Below are 20,043 nucleotides of genomic sequence, written 5' to 3' on the forward strand. Positions count from 1 at the left end.
AAAGTGATCAATTTTATGGTAGCAACATAGTTTTGGATTGCAAAAGATGTCGAAAAATATGGACCGAACCTATGAAATTTCTCTGTAGGTACAGGTAGTTTTTGAGTTTATCCATTACAAACAAAAATCAAAATATACGGAATCCTCTTTATAATTTTAGTATAGATATAGATGTGAACACCTCTAATTATAACAAAACCTATAATTCAATTAAACACTGTTATAGGAACCTTTACAAGCAAATAAATATTTTGAGTTTGATTATAACCCCATGGTACCCATACCCATGGGGTTATCACAAAAATTAGTTTTATGTTCTAGTAAGTACATGCACAAATCAAAGTAAATACCTAAAGCGTTCAAGCCCCTTTTACTGAGTTTGCCTTATTGAACTCTTGTAACGTAACCATACCGCGATGCAAGTTCCGCACAACCCGGAGCAACGCCATCTGTTGACCAAATGTCGTAACGTGCACTAGAGAGGTTCTTTTGCTTATTTTTTAATATAATCAGATATAAACATAAGCCTGCAGGCTACTGAAAACATTTTCCTTATGTGCTCTGATATTATTCAAACAGACTTTTAGCTTTATACCTAACTATCAACCCCCGTTTACCCCCGTGTAGGGAGTAGAGTTTCGTAAACTCTCTTCTTGACAGATGACTAAAAAAGTATTTCCTCTTTCTTAGTTACTAATTACTAATGAAATTTAGGTAAAGTTACAAAAACTCCTGCATTTTTATTGTGAAATTTTATGAGTTTTTTATTAAGTAATTTCGAGAACTGGGCCGTGAAAACTTAATATTCTGCGAATAAAACTGCTCGCTTTACTTCGTCGTAATTTGTATGTAAGATATGATTTGTATGGATACTCACGTAGTGGATAGTCTTTTAAACCGCTTTTGAATTACAATTATTTAACTCTCGCAGATTTGACTACTCCATTCGTTCATTTTTTCGTTGATTTATTTATTTATTATTAATATTTTTTAGTTTTTAATCTAATCGTTATAATATTCAGTCTACCCAACAATCGTCGAAAATAATTATCAACATTACAGGCTGGGTAAGCAGAAGGTGTGATTGGTGGACAGGGACACTAAGAAACTTACGTCACCATTTAGGCAATATAATAAAATAATCATAATAAAATTAGTACCTAGTTCACTTGAAATTACTCCACATTTATAACCTTCATCACTCTGACAGCTCACTAACTATAAAAGTCTATTGTTATAGAAGGAACTTCCCCAATGAGTGTCAAAATGACACACTGAGTGAACAAACAATGTGAGGAAGCTTCCCAATTAGAAATGGCCGTGACGATGCACCTATCTCTTGGGACAAGCATTACCGGTGGAAGTTCAGGAAATGATGACATTCGAGGTCTAAACAAATCTTATATTATGGGACATTTAAGTGATTTATGTGAAAAAATAAATAAATCCAAAATTAATAACTTACGTTCTCTGCGATGTCTGTATGTCATCTGTTTGCAATTGAATTACCTAATTATTAAAAAGGATTAAATGTGAAAACTGGTATATATCTTCTTGTGGTTTTCATTAATCGATAGAGTGATTTTTGAGGAAGGTTCAGACGTAGTGCCCGAGCGTAACTGTTGGGGGCCTGTAAGAAATAAACTAAATTAAAATTCTTTCAGTAAATTACACGATAGCACAAAATTCCTTGTCAATGAGCCACTCACAACTTCAAGGCGCCAGTTTTTTTTTACTTATTGCTTTACGATCTGAATTAGAGGAAATAAACAAATGCAACGAATATGAATAAGTATCTTAAAACAATGTAATATCATCCGCGACCTTCACGCCTCAGATATATTGTGTCACAATAAAAAAATATCAATTGGATATATTTTACTAGCTTCTGCTTGTGGTGTCACCCGCGTCCCGTAGAAAATTCGTGAAAAGTCGGGCACCCGGATAAAAATAAGTTATAGCCTTCCTCGATAAATAATATAAGCTGTCTAACACTATTTTTTTCAGTCGGTAACTAAGATTAGCGCGTTCAAACAAACAAACAAACTCGTCAGGTTTATAATATAACTAGCTGTTCCCCGCGGGTTCACCTGGGTTAGCTCGCGATAATCTGCCTTCCACACAGTGACATAATTCAGTAAGATTTCAGTGTTGACTCAGTAGTTGTGGAGCCCTTTGAGTACAAACCAACAACAAAATGTATCCTCCTCATTACATTAGTATACATACATATAGTAAGTGTACTTAAATATCAAAGTATTGCCGACTTGCAAGACGAACAATGCATATCGCTTACACTGTAAGAGACACTTTTAACAAATAAAATAAATACAATTACAGTGTGTTTGAACTCTACAGATCTTAGATTTCGAAGGTCGTCTGTACTCGGGCGAGACCACCCGTATGCATTACTAGTTTCTGCCCACGGCGCCGCCCGTATCGTGTCGCATAAATCACTTCAGGATACAAAGTTTTCTTTAAAGAAATAAATTCTGATTGTGCTCTTTGAACGTCAAAGATAATCCTTTACAAACTTGAAATATTTACACAATGAATATTACTTATTTTACAAAAGTAAAATGTAATCTCTCCGGTCTCGACTAAACAGGTAATAGGTATATAGGTACTTTTAGTATAATAAACTTTTTTTAATATGACAAACAAAGCTTTCAGAAATTATTGGCCCAATTTAACAAGTTATATCCGTGTTGGATAGTCTAATTACTGAGACGTCGAATTAATTTTGTCAAATAATTAAGAATCTAATTTAGGAAATAATAGATTTTATTACAAATACAGCCACCAAATTATCCCTCACATACCTACTCACAACTTAAACTGCAATAATGCCATACCTAGGTACTCGTAAGACCAACCTACTCATAAGCTGAATTTCCAACATGTCATTTCAAACCGTCATCATTTTCATTTCATTTCACTTTCGTTACGCAGTCAAGGTCACGCCACCGACCAATGGCAGGCTTCCTGCGCGTACGCATACTCCTTTCACGGCAACAGGATATGTTGGTACCTCGGAGTAAGGAAATATGAGCGGAGATGCCATAATGCAGGTAGGTCAGACGCCTTCTTCTAGAAGCTCAAATATGTACCTACTATGAGCATGCTCCCGCACTGAACAGTGAGCTATCGAAGTGTTATTATATAGTTCTTTGGGGTAATTGTCAACGATTTTTTTATTTAAAAAAAATTCTTGTGTTCTAAGAAGAAGTGTAAAGTTCCTCGTCCCCCGCACATCCGCATTTGGGCGCGCTACTTTTTTAAGAGATGTAGGGTTATGACACCTCCGCAAATAATTTTGTTGTCCGTGATTGGCACTATATGTAAGTGTTATGTGAATATTATGTCTAGGTACTGCCTTTTTTGTACAGAGGTCTATTTATAGGTTGTGTCGGTCTTTTAAAAAAACCCACGCTGTATTTGGATATTTTCCTGTGAGCCTTTTAAAGTTAGTCACTCGTAGTTATTTATGTTAATAAACTAAGTGGTTAATTAATTATTGTAATAAATGTGTATTTAAATTAGGTCTAGATTTAATTATATTTCAAAATTGTACTCTACAAAGAAAAGTATGAAATAGATACTCAAAATGACGCAATAGAAAGGTGTAGAGTAGAGTCCGGAGAAAGAACATAAGTTTTTGTCCGGATGGGGGAAGTAGCTCCAGTGTGATGTGAGTGGACCCGTGAGAAACAGCTAGTAGACACATATGTTGCACTATGTACTAAGTTTACTAAGTGATTATGTAGTGTATTAGTACATTACCGAATGATTCAGACATTCCGGTTACGGAAGCGGAATGGCCACAGACTAACGTCTACTGCGAGCAATCACGATCTTTTTATTAATTCTTATTCAACGGCCGCCATTTGCGAAATAAATGACCGAATAATTACTACGTGCGAACATTTTAAGTATCGTGTAATTGAATATTGGAGAAAATGTGCAGAATTACGAAAAGAAGGGTTTGAAAGACTTTATTCCTTTTTAGGAGTTTTTTATTTAATGAGCAAAGTGGTCATTGAGCTTGAAGATTGAGAAAACTGCCTATCAAAATCCAAGAAATCAATTACTTAATTAGAACTTTTTCTTAGACTAGCTTTCGCATGCGGTTTCACCTACGCTATGGAGGAACTACTTCACGCATTCAGATTAAAAGTAGCCTATTCGTTAATCTGCTTTACAAGCTGTACCTATTACCGCCAAGTCTCATCCAAATCCATTAAATAGAAATCGTGTGAAAGGGGAACAAACATGGGATATAGGTACACAAACTTTCGTTTATAGGTACTATTAATAACTAGGATATAAGGTAGGTACAGTTCCATAAAAATCCAGTAGTTTTGAGTGAAGTAAACATCCACACACCGGATAGTAGATTAGTAGTATAGATACCTAATTTCTCCAACACCAATTCACCATAGACACGCCTACCACACCTCCATACTCCGTATCATTGAGTTGTCCCACCAGGCACATGCATGCCCCAGTTATGTGACAAAGGGCGCGACAAGGCCGACCGGCTCCGGCTATACGTCACTAGCCCCTGGCTATGGAACACATTTGTAAGTATTTAATGACATAGTTTAATAACAGTAGATACATAGTTTAGCATTTGCTCAAAAGGTTTGTTAGTTTTCTCGACACAATGTTTTGTACAAAAGAAAAACAGGTTCTGTTTTGTATAAAAAGGGCAGGTTCTTCTTTTCGCACGGAGCCAGGGTTCTTTTATCGTACTATGTGTGAAGTAAATGGGTGAAGCAGATGGGAATGTTTTGATCATCCAAGAGTTTGGTTTGTCTGACTAACACCCACGAAGAAGATGTCCGGGACAGAGTAAAGTGGAAGAGGATGCGAAAAGCGAATCTCTTAACGAGACGGTAATAACGCTGGGAAGGAGAAGAAGACTTAGTTCCTTCTAGAGCCCTCCGTGTTCTTGAGTCGCAAAACTTTGATGAACGTACATTATGGATTTTAGAGAATCGCTTCTATCTGTTGTGTGCCGCTAATTATAAAACAATAGAAAATCAATTGTGTCTCGCCTATATCCGTGCTACGGCATAGAAAGGGTTAATGAGTAATTGACAACGGATAATTGAAACCTCAAAATCAAGCCTCCTTGCAATAATTCCCAGAATAAAAGCCTATTGCCCAAGGTCATCATCATCCGGTTATATTTCCGAGTTCAAGCGTCACAATCGGACTTTTATTGTCACTCTTCAACCTCACAAGGTCGTGCTCTAAATCAGTTCCACTATAATAGAATTATTATCTCGTAAGAATAGGAGCTTAGATTGATTCAATTATTTTTTTGTGTAGGTATTAACCATGGTGGATAGGTACACGATGTCCTTTTGTGGTGTTGATCCGGAAAGATTACTGTCATGGTGACTAACATTGCCATTTATAATGAGGAAATTTGAAATGGAGCACCGACTTTGCCGTACCTACCTAAGCTGAAGGATTGTTCGTGCGACTTACCGCGGCTCTTATACATAAACCGCTCCAGTAGGAACATAGTATGTTGTAGTCAGTAAAAGCCTAACACTCCTTTTGCTGCATCGGAAGTCATCTGATTTCCCACCTCAAAAAAAAAGTTTTTTTATGACACATGCATTCTTTAAGACACTATGCAGCATGCATATTATGCATAGGAGTATAATACAGGCAGATTGATGAAGTGAGAGTGAGTGTCTTCATCAATTCTCATCAGCTCAGAACTACAAAGAGTGAAGATCTATAACATTGCATCTACCATTGCATGCATTTCCACAAGATTACAAACAATGAGGGTTTTTTTCCCTTTTTTCTGCCACCGGGTGGCGCCACGTATGCGTCTGGTCCAAACAGCTGTCAAATAGTATGGAATTGTAGGTGCCGAACTTATTGTTTATTGAAATTCTGTTATATTGGAAGTGTTATTGATTTTATTATGGACTACGGTCAGAATAAGGTTTCCGAACTAAAAATTGAGCTAAGAGAGAGGGTGCAAAAGTCACTGGTACTAAGGAAAAGCTTGTTGAAAAGTTAACACAATATGATTTAGTTTTTTTATTTACTCAACCGCAATAGTAAAACAATAATGCAGTGCTTTAATTATAAAATTAAAAAAAAAACACTAAAATCGTTCACTATTCATAGTAAAGATAAGCACTTTGACAGTTCCTGACAGGACCTGACGACTCGGTGCTGCCACCTCGTGGACGCCATTTTAGAAAACCCTCATTGAACATCGAGCATGTCTCTCTCAAAATTTTCACCAAACATAATCAATTAAATTCAAGCTTAACTAAGCAGTTTTTGTTAATAAGATCAACGCCGTACGCCGTAGGTGTGTAATATAGTTCATTGGTTCCCACGCCCCGTCACGTCTGTTCAGTTTTTGTCGGTAGCTCGGCTAAATCGTGATCCATTGAGCCACATTCGTGCTGCTAGTTTTTGTAATACTTATTTAGCTCTAAATATTGGTTTTCTAGACTCTACAGATTAAGTAGTCTTTCTTTAATAATGATTTGCCATTTTTTTCATTATCTCTTTGCATGGTAAATTCATTAACTTGAAGTTTCATTAATTTTATCAGGTAAATTATTACCTACAGTGTCCAAAAGTGATGTAAAACTACAAAAATATTAACGTTGACATTTAGGCAATCCGCTACCTCATTAATATTAAATTGCCTGTAATTATTAATAAAATATTATTCTGCATCCAACAAAGGCATTTAATAACAGTTTCCGTGTTATCATTCTGTAAATACAAAGGCCGTTGTTGCATTAACAAACTCGTTTCTGACAAACCGAAAAAAAAAACCTTCTAAAAAGTTCTAATCAAAACAAATAACCAGTATTATAACCTGTGCAAAAATTTGCGTAAAAGAAAAAAAGTAGAAATTGGCGCCAAAATTAGCGACCGCGATGACACATGTCAAACTAAACAAACCAAGGCAACGGCCATTGGTTATTCAGCCAGTAAAATGTTACGATAACGTGCTGCGTTCCGAAACCGAAACGAATAACTTTGCCGCGGGCCGCATCGCAAATGAAAACAGCACCAACTTACAATTACTTACATAAAACTTAAAATTACACTCTATTACATTGTATTAAAGATAGTTTTTCATTGCAAAGAGGTTGTAACACGGCGCAGTTGCTTTACATGCAAGTTGCCTCAACGTATGACTTGTACCAGATATGTCAAGGACTGTTGTTTTGTAAAAATACTTTCTTTCAATACTTATCTTTGCAAACTACGCCGATAAAATCTCCGATGGAGTTTTTTTCCACTGCTTTGTATAATGTAACCGCTTTTGATTCATCAGGCTTGGCAGGCTGATCACCGATTGTCGCAACGACTTCTTTAGGTGGCAGGAATGAGTAGATAGGCCAGTATTTACGAATTATGTTACGTTATGGTACCTATGTGGGTCAACTACTGTTGAACTCTTTTTTATGGCAAAAAATACGCTCATTTAAAAAGGTCTGAGGAGAATAATTAATATTTAGCAAGCCCTACCAAAAAATCGAACATGCATTCTAGCTCTGAACTTATTTCTAATTACATTGAAAACAGCTACTTACCTTTACCGAATAACGTCATGCACGGTCACCTTTGTTTGGTAAAGGGTGCTGCACTTATGTAAGAGGTACCTAAGTTCTATGTAAAAGTAGCAGTTAATTGGCCCAAGTTGAGGAAAACACTTGACAAAACCTCAACTTGTTACTACTCATACTCTATTTAGGTAAGTTAACTTTAACTATCATCTTAAATACCATGAGGGTACGGCATCATAATAAATAAGATATCTTTATGTCTTCATACCTTCCTATTATGAATGCGAAAATAAGTTTGTTCCGCATACACGATAAAACAGTTGAACAATTTCAAAAGATCAAATTTGCTCAATGCGAGAATAAGTTCATTCTGTAATATGTCCGGTATATGTTGCTTATAGTTTTATTCATTAGTCATACTTAATGTCGACCTAGTTTTAACCCTGAACTAAGTATTATATTATATTATCGCACGTAAAACTACTCTAGACTAATGGCAAACTTATTCTAGATGTTTGTTTACACTCCAATTCTTTCAATTTCACAAACAAAACCAGTTAATTCGTACAATGGAGCCTCAATTCGTCTTTAGAACATTATCTTTGTAGTACAGAGAGTGTATGCGTTTGCGCATTGTTCGTACAACGGATGTTGCGGTGTAAAGAATAGCTCGATTTGTACTCAATTGTTACGCTTTTACTTGATAAGGTAGAAAATGTATTGGTTTTTGGGCGATGTGCAAATACTTAGACGAAACTATAGGCTTAAAAAAAAGAAAGAGAGTTGCAAGGATTTTTAGTTAGGTATGTATAATATATGTATATATACGAAGACCGGGTTCCAATTGGAGAGCTCTGATTAACAGCTGCATGTATCGGTAAATCGTAAGATAAAGCAGCGCTTGGCACAATCAATGTGTGTATGGGTGACCATCTTGCACTCGCCCTAAAAATAAGGTCTTTACCAGACCATGGAAATAAAATAGATAATGTACGTAGAGTACCACGGACTGGGGACTTCTTTTGCACGATCAGTAAACCATGTAGACCTTAAGGTCATAAGTAGCAATGCACTATAAGTGTTTCAAAGACCATTGCTTCATTCGCGAACAAAACATCCTTCAACTTGTATTAGTAGTCAGCCAATGTATCTGAAAATGTGCAAACTGGCAAACGTTGGACGTGATCCAGTGAGAGGTTGTTATTTAACTTTAGAAGTAACTGGGTTATAGGGTTGCTTTTTAAGAGTATCTCTGAAAGTGTACCAGAAAATGTTTTCTTAATTTTGCTCCATCATCGTGAAGAAATAATTAAAACCTTCCCAATAAACCTTCTTTACGACACTTATTATAAACTTCTTTGACGCAACCTTAACATAACCTACACCATTTAAAAAGAAAGCCAACGTCACACCAAAATGTGACATCCAAACACAACGCGAGCCAAATTCAACAAAATTCCAGCAAAATGAATCAAAATCCGTTTCCACCGCTCAAATTGCAATAACAGTGCGAACTGCCTAACTCCTCAGAACTCAAAAGCTTGAGGCTCAAAACTTGTTACGAAGATGTATAAGCATGAACGCACCGAACCCTGTATCAACTGCGATGAAGGCCCGGATCGGGCATTGCCTTACGGAATCCAAGTATCATAAGTTCCAGCGACTCGTCAAGAGATGTCTGCGCCTACGAAGGAGGAACGCTGGCTTTGAAATAGACACTGAATTGTGTACTGCCCTGGTCGCGTGGACAGGAGCCCTGGTTGTGACCGCGGTAATTGTTAGGTCTCTGTACTTGATGTACATGAAGCCGGACTACTAATGCGGTAAGCTGGAGTTACAATTCTGTTAGTGTGTGTGGATCGTGAGTTCACAGTGATATTATCCAAAATTCTGAAGTTGCAGCATTTATCTGTTTTTCAGCAGTGGTAAACTCTTGAACTGACCATCGACTAATTGGCAACTTAATTGAAACGTGAAGTATTCTCTAAAACCAAAATCGCTAAATTTATCAAAACTTATCTCAGGCACATAAGTCTCTCATTTATTTCCTTGCTAGGTGACCGGTTAAAAGCGCCCTACTGCTTATAACTAACGCTATCTATGTCAGATTATCTAACCATCACGTTTGGTGACCATAAAACGCTGCAATTACCAGATATAATAACTATTCAATACTGTCTTCATTTACTATATCTTCTCTATCATTAAACTGACCTTTATCCTTTTAAGCATCCTCAAAATTCTATAACACTATCTTATCAATTTTCTTTGTTTCAGAATTTTCTTTTGGCTCTTAAAATATGAGCAGTTACATGAGAAACAATATAATACTAAATGTTCAGTCTCAGAACCAAGCCAACGCGACTGTATCGGATCAAGAAGTCGATCTACCTGAGGACTTTGAGGCATAGAGGAGGCATCTACTACTCGTATAACTCTGCTTTAGGCAGTGTAGTAATATGGACAGGATTCCTATGCGTTCTGGCCATCATTCTGCGCTCCCTCTACCTCAAGTACAAAGTGCACTGCCCCTCCCAGGAGTCTCTCCCTGTAATACCAAGACGTAGACGTGTCAGATATCAGTGAACTATTATACAGTTTGGATTTCGCGTTTGTTGGTTTTTATTTTTAGCTGTGTTTTAAAGGATCATTCAAACGGTTTATAAGGGATAATATGCTTCTTGAATTTATGCCAAACAGGTCTAATTTAAAAGTATTACCTATCTATACAATAGGTGCCAACACCAAGTTAGCTGAGGAACATGTCGTTAGACCATGTTCAATTTAACTGTTTGAAATGAAGGCATAGAGTTGGTACCTACTTGTTATTTATCACAGAAAGTTTCGTCATCATCTGGCCAGTCTTTTCCCAACTATTTTGGGGTCAGCTTCCTGTCTAACCGAATGCAGTTGAGTACCAGTGTCTTACAAGGAGCGACTGCCTATCTGACCTCCTCAACCCAGTTTCCCGGACAACCTAATACCCCTAGGTAAGTATTCTGCCTGTCTGACCTCAATCCAGTCTCACCGCGTTTATTTGAATTAATTCTGCTACTCTCCATTCACACCTCAGGCTTTTTAACCCACGAAGGAGCCTAATTTCGTAATTAAAACTAATTAACAAATCGCGGATGACACGATGACACGCCTCGTCATACACTGTCGTAAAGCTGGGTCATTTTGTATGCTCGCAGTGTACATGTCATAAATAATGCGTCCTAATTAACGTGAAGTGTGTCAGTAACATGAGTAAGTATATTTAAATTGTGTTGCTACTTTTGTTGCGGGATTTCATCACCACCATCATGCTTCTAGACTTATCCCTATTTTATTTGGGGTTGATGCAGCCTGTTTACTCTTTCCATACTCTTCTATCTGCCGTCATCTCACGAGTAAAAATCTATTGTAGCAGTCTAGAAGACTCTTTAATTCTGGTGGGTGTCCTATTCTGTCTGTGGATCTTATTATTTTAAGTTTTTCTGACCACCAGAAATGCCTGCCACAGGTCTTAAATGACAGCCGGGAGTGCCAAGACCCGCAACCTAAGAGACTTCTGATGATATTGCCGATCCGCCTTGAGCAAGCATGGCGATTAACGCTCATTCCTGGTAACCTGGTCCAGTGGAACAATAAAAAGGCTGATGAAGATGATGACAACGTACCTAGTTGCTACTGCTATGTTTCCTGGGAATATTATTTGTGTTTATTTTCCATAGATGCAATACCTAACGACGTAATATCTACCTACTGGCTTGTAAAACAATCCGCCTCATAAAGATAAGATCACGCCCAAAACCTTGAACTTTAAATAACTTCAGACATCCTGCAGCTAGTCAAGTTTAATATAATAATTAGTAATTAAGCATTATGCCGACGCCGACGCCTGCGCACCACGTCCGCTATAAAATCTTAATGTGCTGCTGCTTCCTATAAAACAATGCAGTATTTTGTGTTTGAACTTGTTGTGCTAGTCATTACTGAAATATCTATCGCACAAGTATTTTTACTAACAACTTTTGATAGGTAAAAGGTTATGTACCTATTTGATAAGGACAAAAGGTGCAAAAGGCTGCAAGTTGCGACATATTGAATGGCCCTTGGTACTTTGCTATTTTAAAAAACTTGAACAATGTTCCAATATGAACGAAATTCTCGAGACCAAGTTGATGAAATCATCTCCACATAATGAAAACAAAAGAATCCGAAAAACGGCCTATTTGCTAAATTATTTAGCCAAACAACTGCACCCACAAGATACCGTTCAAAATCTTTAATTGCAAAACACGAACAAATCATATCAACTGCACGGTTATACGAACAATCCACAAATACAGTCAGCATCATAAATGTATTGTATATCCTATTCCCATTAATTTGTGTAAGTTAGTTAACTGGCGACTGCATTAGTCCCAGTAATAACAGAAATTGTGCTCTAAGCTTCATCTACACCAGTGGTTCTTAACCGGTGGTCCGCGGACCACTGGTGGTCCCTGGAGGCATTCCAAGTGGTCCGCGAAGCTTTGCTTCGCGACGTTAATATACGTTATCTAACTTAATTTTTATCGACTTATAATGCCGCCGCCGCTGCTGTGTCAACACCTGCGGCCGAACCTCGCGTAAGAACATCGACCCCTAAACGCGCCTACGCGGCAGTAGCAGCCACCAACAAGCCCGCTGTGACGCAAACAAAGCGGGCCAAAGCAAAAGGGGGTAAACAAACCCGCGGCACATCACAGCCACAGACTGGTCCTAAGAAGGACACGTGCGACAAGGATGGCTTCGTAAAGGTAGAAAGGAGAAAAAAGAGGCCACCTTGTAGAAATCAGTGCGGTACCGCACAAACTGGACCCAACATCCTGCTGCGTCCTGCAGTACCAGGCCCGCCGTAAGCGGGCGTGCAGCGCGTGCACCGCACGCGGGCGGCACGTCCTAGGGGGCGGCAAATCGAGCGACCTATCACGTAATATTAAAAAAATACAATATCTTTTTACCAATTATTTGATTTCAATATTTCCGAACACAGCAATAGCACTAAGAATATTACTTACACTGCCGGTTTCAGTTACATCTGTTGATCATTTTCAAAATTAAAAATGATTAAAAACGATTTAAGATCAACCATTAGCTAAGGCGGCCAACTTTCCGAAAACTGAATGCGGGACTTAACCTTTCGTGAAAGGGGAGGGAGGAGGGGGGGCATTGAAAAATGATCGGACGGAACTGATAAAATAAAAACCGTAAGCAAAAAGCTATAATTTAACCTATCAATATCGTGTCACAGCGTGCACTAATGTCTTATTTTCAAAAAAATCATTGGGCCTCACGAGTTCAGTAGAAATAAAGAGAACGAGATTATATTATAGGTAATCTGTGTTCCTGCACTGTTGAGCGTGCGCGCAGGTGGGTGTTGTGTAGAAGTGTGGTAGAAAAATAGGGAGGCGGGACATGCGGGACGCATTCAACGTTTTGCGGGACTATTTTACTAATAATTTCAAAACGGGATTTCGTCAAGCATTGCGGGACGGTCCCGCAGAATGCGGGACGGTTGGCCGCCTTACCATTAGCGTAGCGTGGGGGGAGAGAGCAGGGGGGGCAAATGCCCTGGGCGGCACTATTTAGGGGGCGGCAAAATTAACCCATACGGCAAAATTAAACCATAAATACGTAATAAAAATATTTTTACTAAAAATAGATGAGTAGATTAGTAATAAAATTTCAGAAAAAGCCGCCCTCGCTTTGGTCGTCCGCTATCAATTTTGACGGGTTCATCCTTTGCATCCCCAAAAAAATTCGCGCTCGCTGCGCTCGCGCCTCCATGTCAGATACCGCAGTCGATAGCGGTTTTAGGGTAGCAACTTACAAGAACTGTATCCAAATGAATGGATAGCATCAGGGCCATCTTAACCTATGGTGCAGCGTGTGCGAATAACCCGGGCGCCGCGGGCTTAGGGGCGCCAAAGCGAATTTGTGTTTAATTCCGCGTTAAATTTGAGACATTCTCGAAGAAACACTACTTTTATGTCCCAAAACTCAAAAATTTTCGCGCACGTCCGTTATAGCTTTTTGTTCACTTTGGCTGTTTATGATATGTTTACTTCATGAAAACTCTAAGGAAAAAATCGCGCTCGCTTTGCTCGCGGCTTCATGTACATTTGCAGTTCATTTCTGTGCATATCTTACTTTTTGACTTTGCTTTGTTAATTTACAGTGGTTTTTATTTGTTTTGTATCCTTAGACTAAAAAATTTTCGCGCTCGCTTCGCTCGCGGGTTCCTTACTTTACGCTTCAATTTTTTATCACATACTCAAAAAAAATTTGCGCTCCCTTCGCTCGCGGCTTTTTCACTTCACAGTCGCTTTTTATTTTATATGTTTAGGATCCAAAACTCAAAAATTTTCGGGCGGGCACTTTACAGTTGTTTTTATTTTTCAAGAATTTTTTAGTCTACCCTAGCAAAAAGGGAATGTCGTTTTTAAGTTTTTTTTATTAATAAGAAAGTAACTTCTAGTTTCCATATGAACTTTCTTATTTACGGTTCTACTTTAAGTCCCAAAATTTTAATACATAGGCGCCATCATCAACAAAGAGTTATGTACGTTTGGACAAAATTTTAAGTAATTTTTTTTTTGAGTTCTAAAATATAACAAAAAATTTCGCGCTCGCTTCGCTGGCGCAATCAGAAGACATGTTCCGGTGTTTTTGCATTCACCAACCAGCAATAACTTATGTACAATTGGGCTACATTTTACGTAATTTTTGCTTCGACTTGTTAACTATAAAAAAAATATTCGCGCTCGCTTCGCTCGCGCAATCGGTAACTACATACGTCTCTGTTTTTCGTATGGGTTTGAATTGCAGTTGGAGGGCGCCGCAGAAATCTCTGGTAGAGTTAAAACCGGCACTGATCGCAATTTATCTTTGTTTAATTGTTGAGGCATTCGATTCCGAAAAATCACATTTTTCGCGCACGTCCGTTATAGCTTTTTGTTCACTTTGGCTTTTTATGATACTTCATGAAAACTCTAAGGAAAAAATCGCGCTCGCTTCGTTCGCGGCTTCATGTACATTTGCACTTCATTTCTGTGCATATCTTACTTTTTGACTTTGCTTTGTTAATTTACAGTGGTTTTTATTTGTTTTGTGTTCTTAGACTAAAAAAATTTCGCGCTCGCTTCGCTCGCGCTTCCTTACATGTGAAGCATGTCTCATGCGTTGACTTTTTCAACGGGAAACCCACCAAAAACCATTAATAACATATTTTACTGAAATTAAACATTGCTATAGATATTTAAGTTCGTTAGTTTAAGTTACCCATAATCTGTTCTAAGCACTTTGACATACATTATGTTGGTACCTACCCATTAGTCACAATCTTTCAATACACAAACCCAGTATAATATGTAGTCGTAGGGCGGCATAATCGGTTTTGCACGCGGGCGAACAAACAGCTAGCGGCGGGCCTGTGCAGTACCTACGACGCAGTTGAACGTGTCCCGTCTACATCACAGCACGACGGTGGAGCAGATCGTGGAGTATGTTCGATCCAAGACCAACTGGACCTTGAGGGTGGCGAAGTTGGAGTCGCGCCACAATACGAATTTCAATTCGTTCATGGTGCGAGTTCCAACCAGTGTTTCCACATCGAGGGGAACTTCCCCTTTTGAGGGGAAATTAGGGTCAAGAGGGGAGAGAAAAGGGGAAAGACTATAAAAGGGGAAATTGCGGGAAATCGTAGATAAATCCTTTCGGAAGTCATGAGGGTTTTCGCGTATAATAAATGATGGCTCTACATTTGCACATGATTGGTGAATTTTGACATTATCTATCAACGCTATGCCAAAAATATTCAAGCATGCAGCACTCGGACGAACCTCACAAGTCACGCCGGCGTATTGCCATCTAGAGGATTTTTCATACGCGAAATATTATTTATGGACTCTACCGTGGACTAGCTAGTGTGTCACCGTATAAAAGAGACTGCGACAAGCGACAACACGAGCTGGTGGCGTATACTTAGTATACTTACCCTTATTTCAATTATGTTTGAGGCCTAGAATATTATTGCGCCTGTACGACTGGCGCGAGGAGGCACAGCGTCGGGGGGAAACCCCATTGCCGCGGCAAGTTCTCGCGCAGCGGGTGGAACTCCGGCGCGATCCGGTGGCCTGGGTGGAGTGACTGTCGCAACCCAGTGCAGGGCACGCCACCATAGTGGCGGTAAGTCACCTCTTTGAGGAGTGGCTCGGGAGGAATCACGGCGCCTTCACGTACCGCATGACGCAAGTCCTCATCGGACACGGTTGTTTCGGGATGTACCTACATCGAATCGGTCGTGAGGAGGCGCTCGGGTGTCACCACTGTGCGGACAGCCCCGAGGACACAGTTGAGCACACAGTCCAGGAGTGCCCTGCGTGGGAAGGACACCGCCGGGTCCTCGTCGAGGCTTTAGGCGGCGGCGACCTTTTGGGGGTGCTGTCGTTTTGTATATTTGACGTGAAAAAGTGCTAAAACTAGCCTTGCTTCAATAAACGTTTTTGACTTTGACTCTGACTTTAGAGAGTTCGTACCTCTCATCCCGGCCGCCGCGCCAGACCAGGTAGACACCACGGGCGCCGGGTGTCGCGAGATGTCAGCAACCCCAGCGGGGCCCAACAGGGCCAAGGTCTGCCGGGGCTGCGGGATTGTTCGAAAGCGTTACCGCGGCCCTGGTACACAAAAGGTCTACGGCGGAACACAACGGTTTTTAGTCAGTAAGAGCCTGACAGTCCCTCACCGCTGCTAACCTACAGCGGGAGGGTCATTGATGATTTCTGACATCGTTAAAAAAGGCCTAAAATATTATGTGCAAAATGAATGTGCTGACAGCGTAAACTGATTTGAAATAAAAATAAGTATACAACTCAAGTTTTATTATAATATTTCTGGTCAGTCTGACCTGAAAACTACAGCAAAATAATTTTTGAGGGGAAAAAAATCCGTAGAAGGGGAAATCTGAATTGCCGTGTGGGAAAAGGAAATCTTTCCAGTGGAAACACTGGTTCCAACTCATCACGTCGAGACATTCCTCAAGGAAGAGTTTTGGCCGAAGGGTGTCGTATATCGGAGGTTCCGAGGATGGCTACGCGATACCTCGCAGCGTAACACGACGCCGACACTTCGTGTGCATTAGTTTTAAGTAGTTTATATGAAATATGTATTAGTATATGATTTAATGTTATAATATTTATGTATAGTGTTTTCTATGGGCCTTGATGCCTAGTCAGTACCTAGTCCCCCCATTCATGAAAATGTATGTATGGGCTACATTTTACGTAATTTTGGTTTTGTGTTTTAAAAAATAATTAAAATTTCGCGCTCGCTTCGCTCGCGAATTCAGAAACTGTATGCCCTTATTTTTGCATTTGTCAACAAACAAAACATTAAGTACGTTTGGGCAAAATTTTACGTAATTGTTTTAACTCCGATAAAAATTTCACGCTCGCTTCGATCGCGTATTCAGAAACTACATTTTACGCCCTTATTTTTGCATTTGTCAACAGACTAAAAATATTTGGTTTAGGTCCGATAAAAATTTCGCGCTCGCTTCGCTCGCGCTTTTGGAAACTACGTAGCAAGTTTTTCTTTATTTGCATTTGCTTACCTACACAACTGCCGACATGCGTTTAGCTTTGAGTATAACTGACCCAAAAATTCAGATTTTTTTGTGTTAAATAATAAAGAAATGAGTGCCAATTTAGGTAAACCGATGAGGTGGTCCCCGGCAAGACAGACTTTAGTTAAAGTGGTCCCTCATGTCAAAAAGGTTAAGAACCACTGATCTACACAGAAGGTGTTGGTAAACCCTTTCCCCCTTACTTATAAACGTGAATTAAATATAAGTAATACTTAAGGGCTGTTTAAGAAAATTCTTACTTATAAACGTTGCTTAAGCATGTTTTAACTAACATTTAATCACTACTTAAGACTTTAAGTAGTGATTAGTTAAAATGTCGCTTAGAAGGTGATTAGAGATTTTATAAGTAAGGGGGTTTATTAATAAATAAATAAATATCCTTCAAAAAAAAGTAGATGAAATATGAATACTGTTTTAAGTTACCGACGACATTGATTTACATTTGTTCAGTTACTTTTGAAGTTGACTATACATATCTTAGATCTGCGTTTGAATGGTCAACCTTTCATCAAGTAAGTAATTGTTTTAGCACGAAAGGTCGTGGGTCAAGGCGCCTAGTGATGGGCATTGTTCGATAAATTATCTGATCACCAGAGGTCACTTCCCGTAAAACTGATCAAATTGATCGATAGAGTTGCAAAGAATTGGCCAATTTTGAGTCTGAATTGGAGTGGTTGGGTCGGTGATTAGTCGAATTCAAGGGTAAATTGCTTTTGTTAGCTTAAAAGTGATCTAGTTTAGTTGTTAATTGGTACGTTGAGAGACTAACCTGGGCCCTGTCATAGACACGGTTATCAATCAAAGAGAGGGAATCTCATTTCAAGACTTTGAACAGAAAAAGGGAAAAACAGATGGATGCGAGACACGATTGATAGAAAAAGCTTAAGAAAGAAGAATATCAAAGTTGCGTAAATCCCAAAATATTCAAAAGACGGCAGAAACCAACTTATGAAATTATGATTAACAATCACGCCAATAACCGTTGATGCAGCTTCTTAAACTATACCTAAGCAGGTACATGTCATGTCTTTCATTATTATTACCAAATACTTGGACACTATACGATAAAGCCTTAATCGATACATTTACATCAATTAAACAAAAGAGTTTAACTACCAAATCAAGGCAGCCATTGCGTTACTAAACAATATAAATACCAAACTCAAAAGTTAATCTGTCCGGTTTATCATTGAGATACTTAGTAAGAATAGATGAGGCAATCATCATCACGATTTGTACTGACTCTCTAGTAGAAAGAGTGCAAGCGTTTGGTTGCTAAGCTCATTATTTCCGATCTACAAACTTCTTCCTATGTCCGGTAAAAAAATATAATAACATTGTTTTTCCTCTCACTTTCTTTCTTCTTCATTTCATGAACTCGTGCAACATTTACACAATATAATAACAATAACACAAATAACTCGTATATGTATAACTTGAAGTAAATCTATTTTAGCATATACAAAATGACTACAATAATGTCCATCGCCCATAGGTTCTGCACCAAGAGTTTTTAAAAGAGTTTTCTTTATTTTTAGGTATTCGAAATAGTTGAAACATCCCGTCAAACAGAGTTCCTAGGCTCAAAGTGCGGTATTCTTAGGGGACCATCAGAAATTTCATACCTCTTTAATAAAAGCTCCGTCCATTATCTCTGTCCATGGTTACGATTTTAACCTTTTGCTTGGAGGTGCGTGTGAGTTGTCAAAACATGACGAATGGTAGACCCGGACAAAAGACTGTTATTAATAATTTGAAGACCTTGACCTAACGGTTCGGGAGATGAATGGACCGATTGCGTTATGGTTTTAACTATGTTTTATGCGTATTAACTAGAGGTACCGTCTACGGAGTACGGATATAGGTAAATGGCAGTAGTTAGATATGTAAATGTGAATAAGTTGCGGATACTAAAGTTTTTTTTTTATATATTATGGCTGGAGTTATTACTTTTATAATAAGAAATAGCTGTTAACTAGATTTTTTAATGCTTAGAAATAAGCTTGCAACGAATATTCAGTATTCGGTATTCGGCCAATTGTGCTTCTTTTATTACCTAAGTATATTCGTTCGAATGCCGAATATTTGCATACTGTTCGGCCATCTGGGGCCCGATTCTCCTAATTTTACTTAAGCGCCATTCAATTGACGTTCGACTCGATTCGACTGAGATCCAATCCCGACTCGATTACGATTGAAGCGTATGTGGCAATCCGCTATTTTTTCTTTGAAATAAACGTTTTTATCCTTTTCTGTCATTCAATAATGAATCATTTTGTCTGCAAATGGTTTACGATTGCAAAATGATTATACAGCAAACTACCGTGTAGACCAAAATCATCAAAATAGCAGACCAATCGCACACCAATCAAATGTCAATCGAATACGATTGGTCTTTTATTAGTAGCAGAATGCCCGATATGGTTAAAACTGCTATTACGATCATATTGCGATTCGATTTCTATTCGATTTTGACATTATTAACTTAGGAGAATCGGGGCCCTGATCTCAGAATGTCTACCTACTTATTATCTAATAAGTGCAGAGACTTATGTTTGTTTGCTCTTTCCTATTTTATTTTAAATTATTTGTGATACAGGCATTATGATAATAGAGATAGTTGTATTTAGGATTTTTATTTGCCTCTCTCCTTACAAAATGTGCTGTATAACATTGAAAAGGATAAATGGTGATCTGTAACACAGGGGTAACCTTAAACAGACACCATTCTCTTACAAAAGCAACCTGTATTGTAATGTACTTAACACTGTAATTGAAGAGAAAATAAAGATTTTTATTTAT

General features: G+C 38.5%; 1 long non-coding RNA gene across 1 annotated transcript; it reads left to right on the forward strand.

Moving 5' to 3' along the window:
- Nucleotides 1-8,976: 8,976 nt before the first annotated feature.
- On the forward strand, nt 8,977-10,181 carry LOC126054579 (uncharacterized). Its single transcript, XR_007510990.2, has 2 exons — nt 8,977-9,391; nt 9,846-10,181. It is a non-coding gene; the product is annotated as an uncharacterized LOC126054579 (long non-coding RNA).
- Nucleotides 10,182-20,043: the final 9,862 nt, after the last annotated feature.

This window comes from Helicoverpa armigera, chromosome 13 (genome assembly GCF_030705265.1).
Source record: "Helicoverpa armigera isolate CAAS_96S chromosome 13, ASM3070526v1, whole genome shotgun sequence".
Lineage (NCBI taxonomy): Eukaryota > Metazoa > Arthropoda > Insecta > Lepidoptera > Noctuidae > Helicoverpa > Helicoverpa armigera.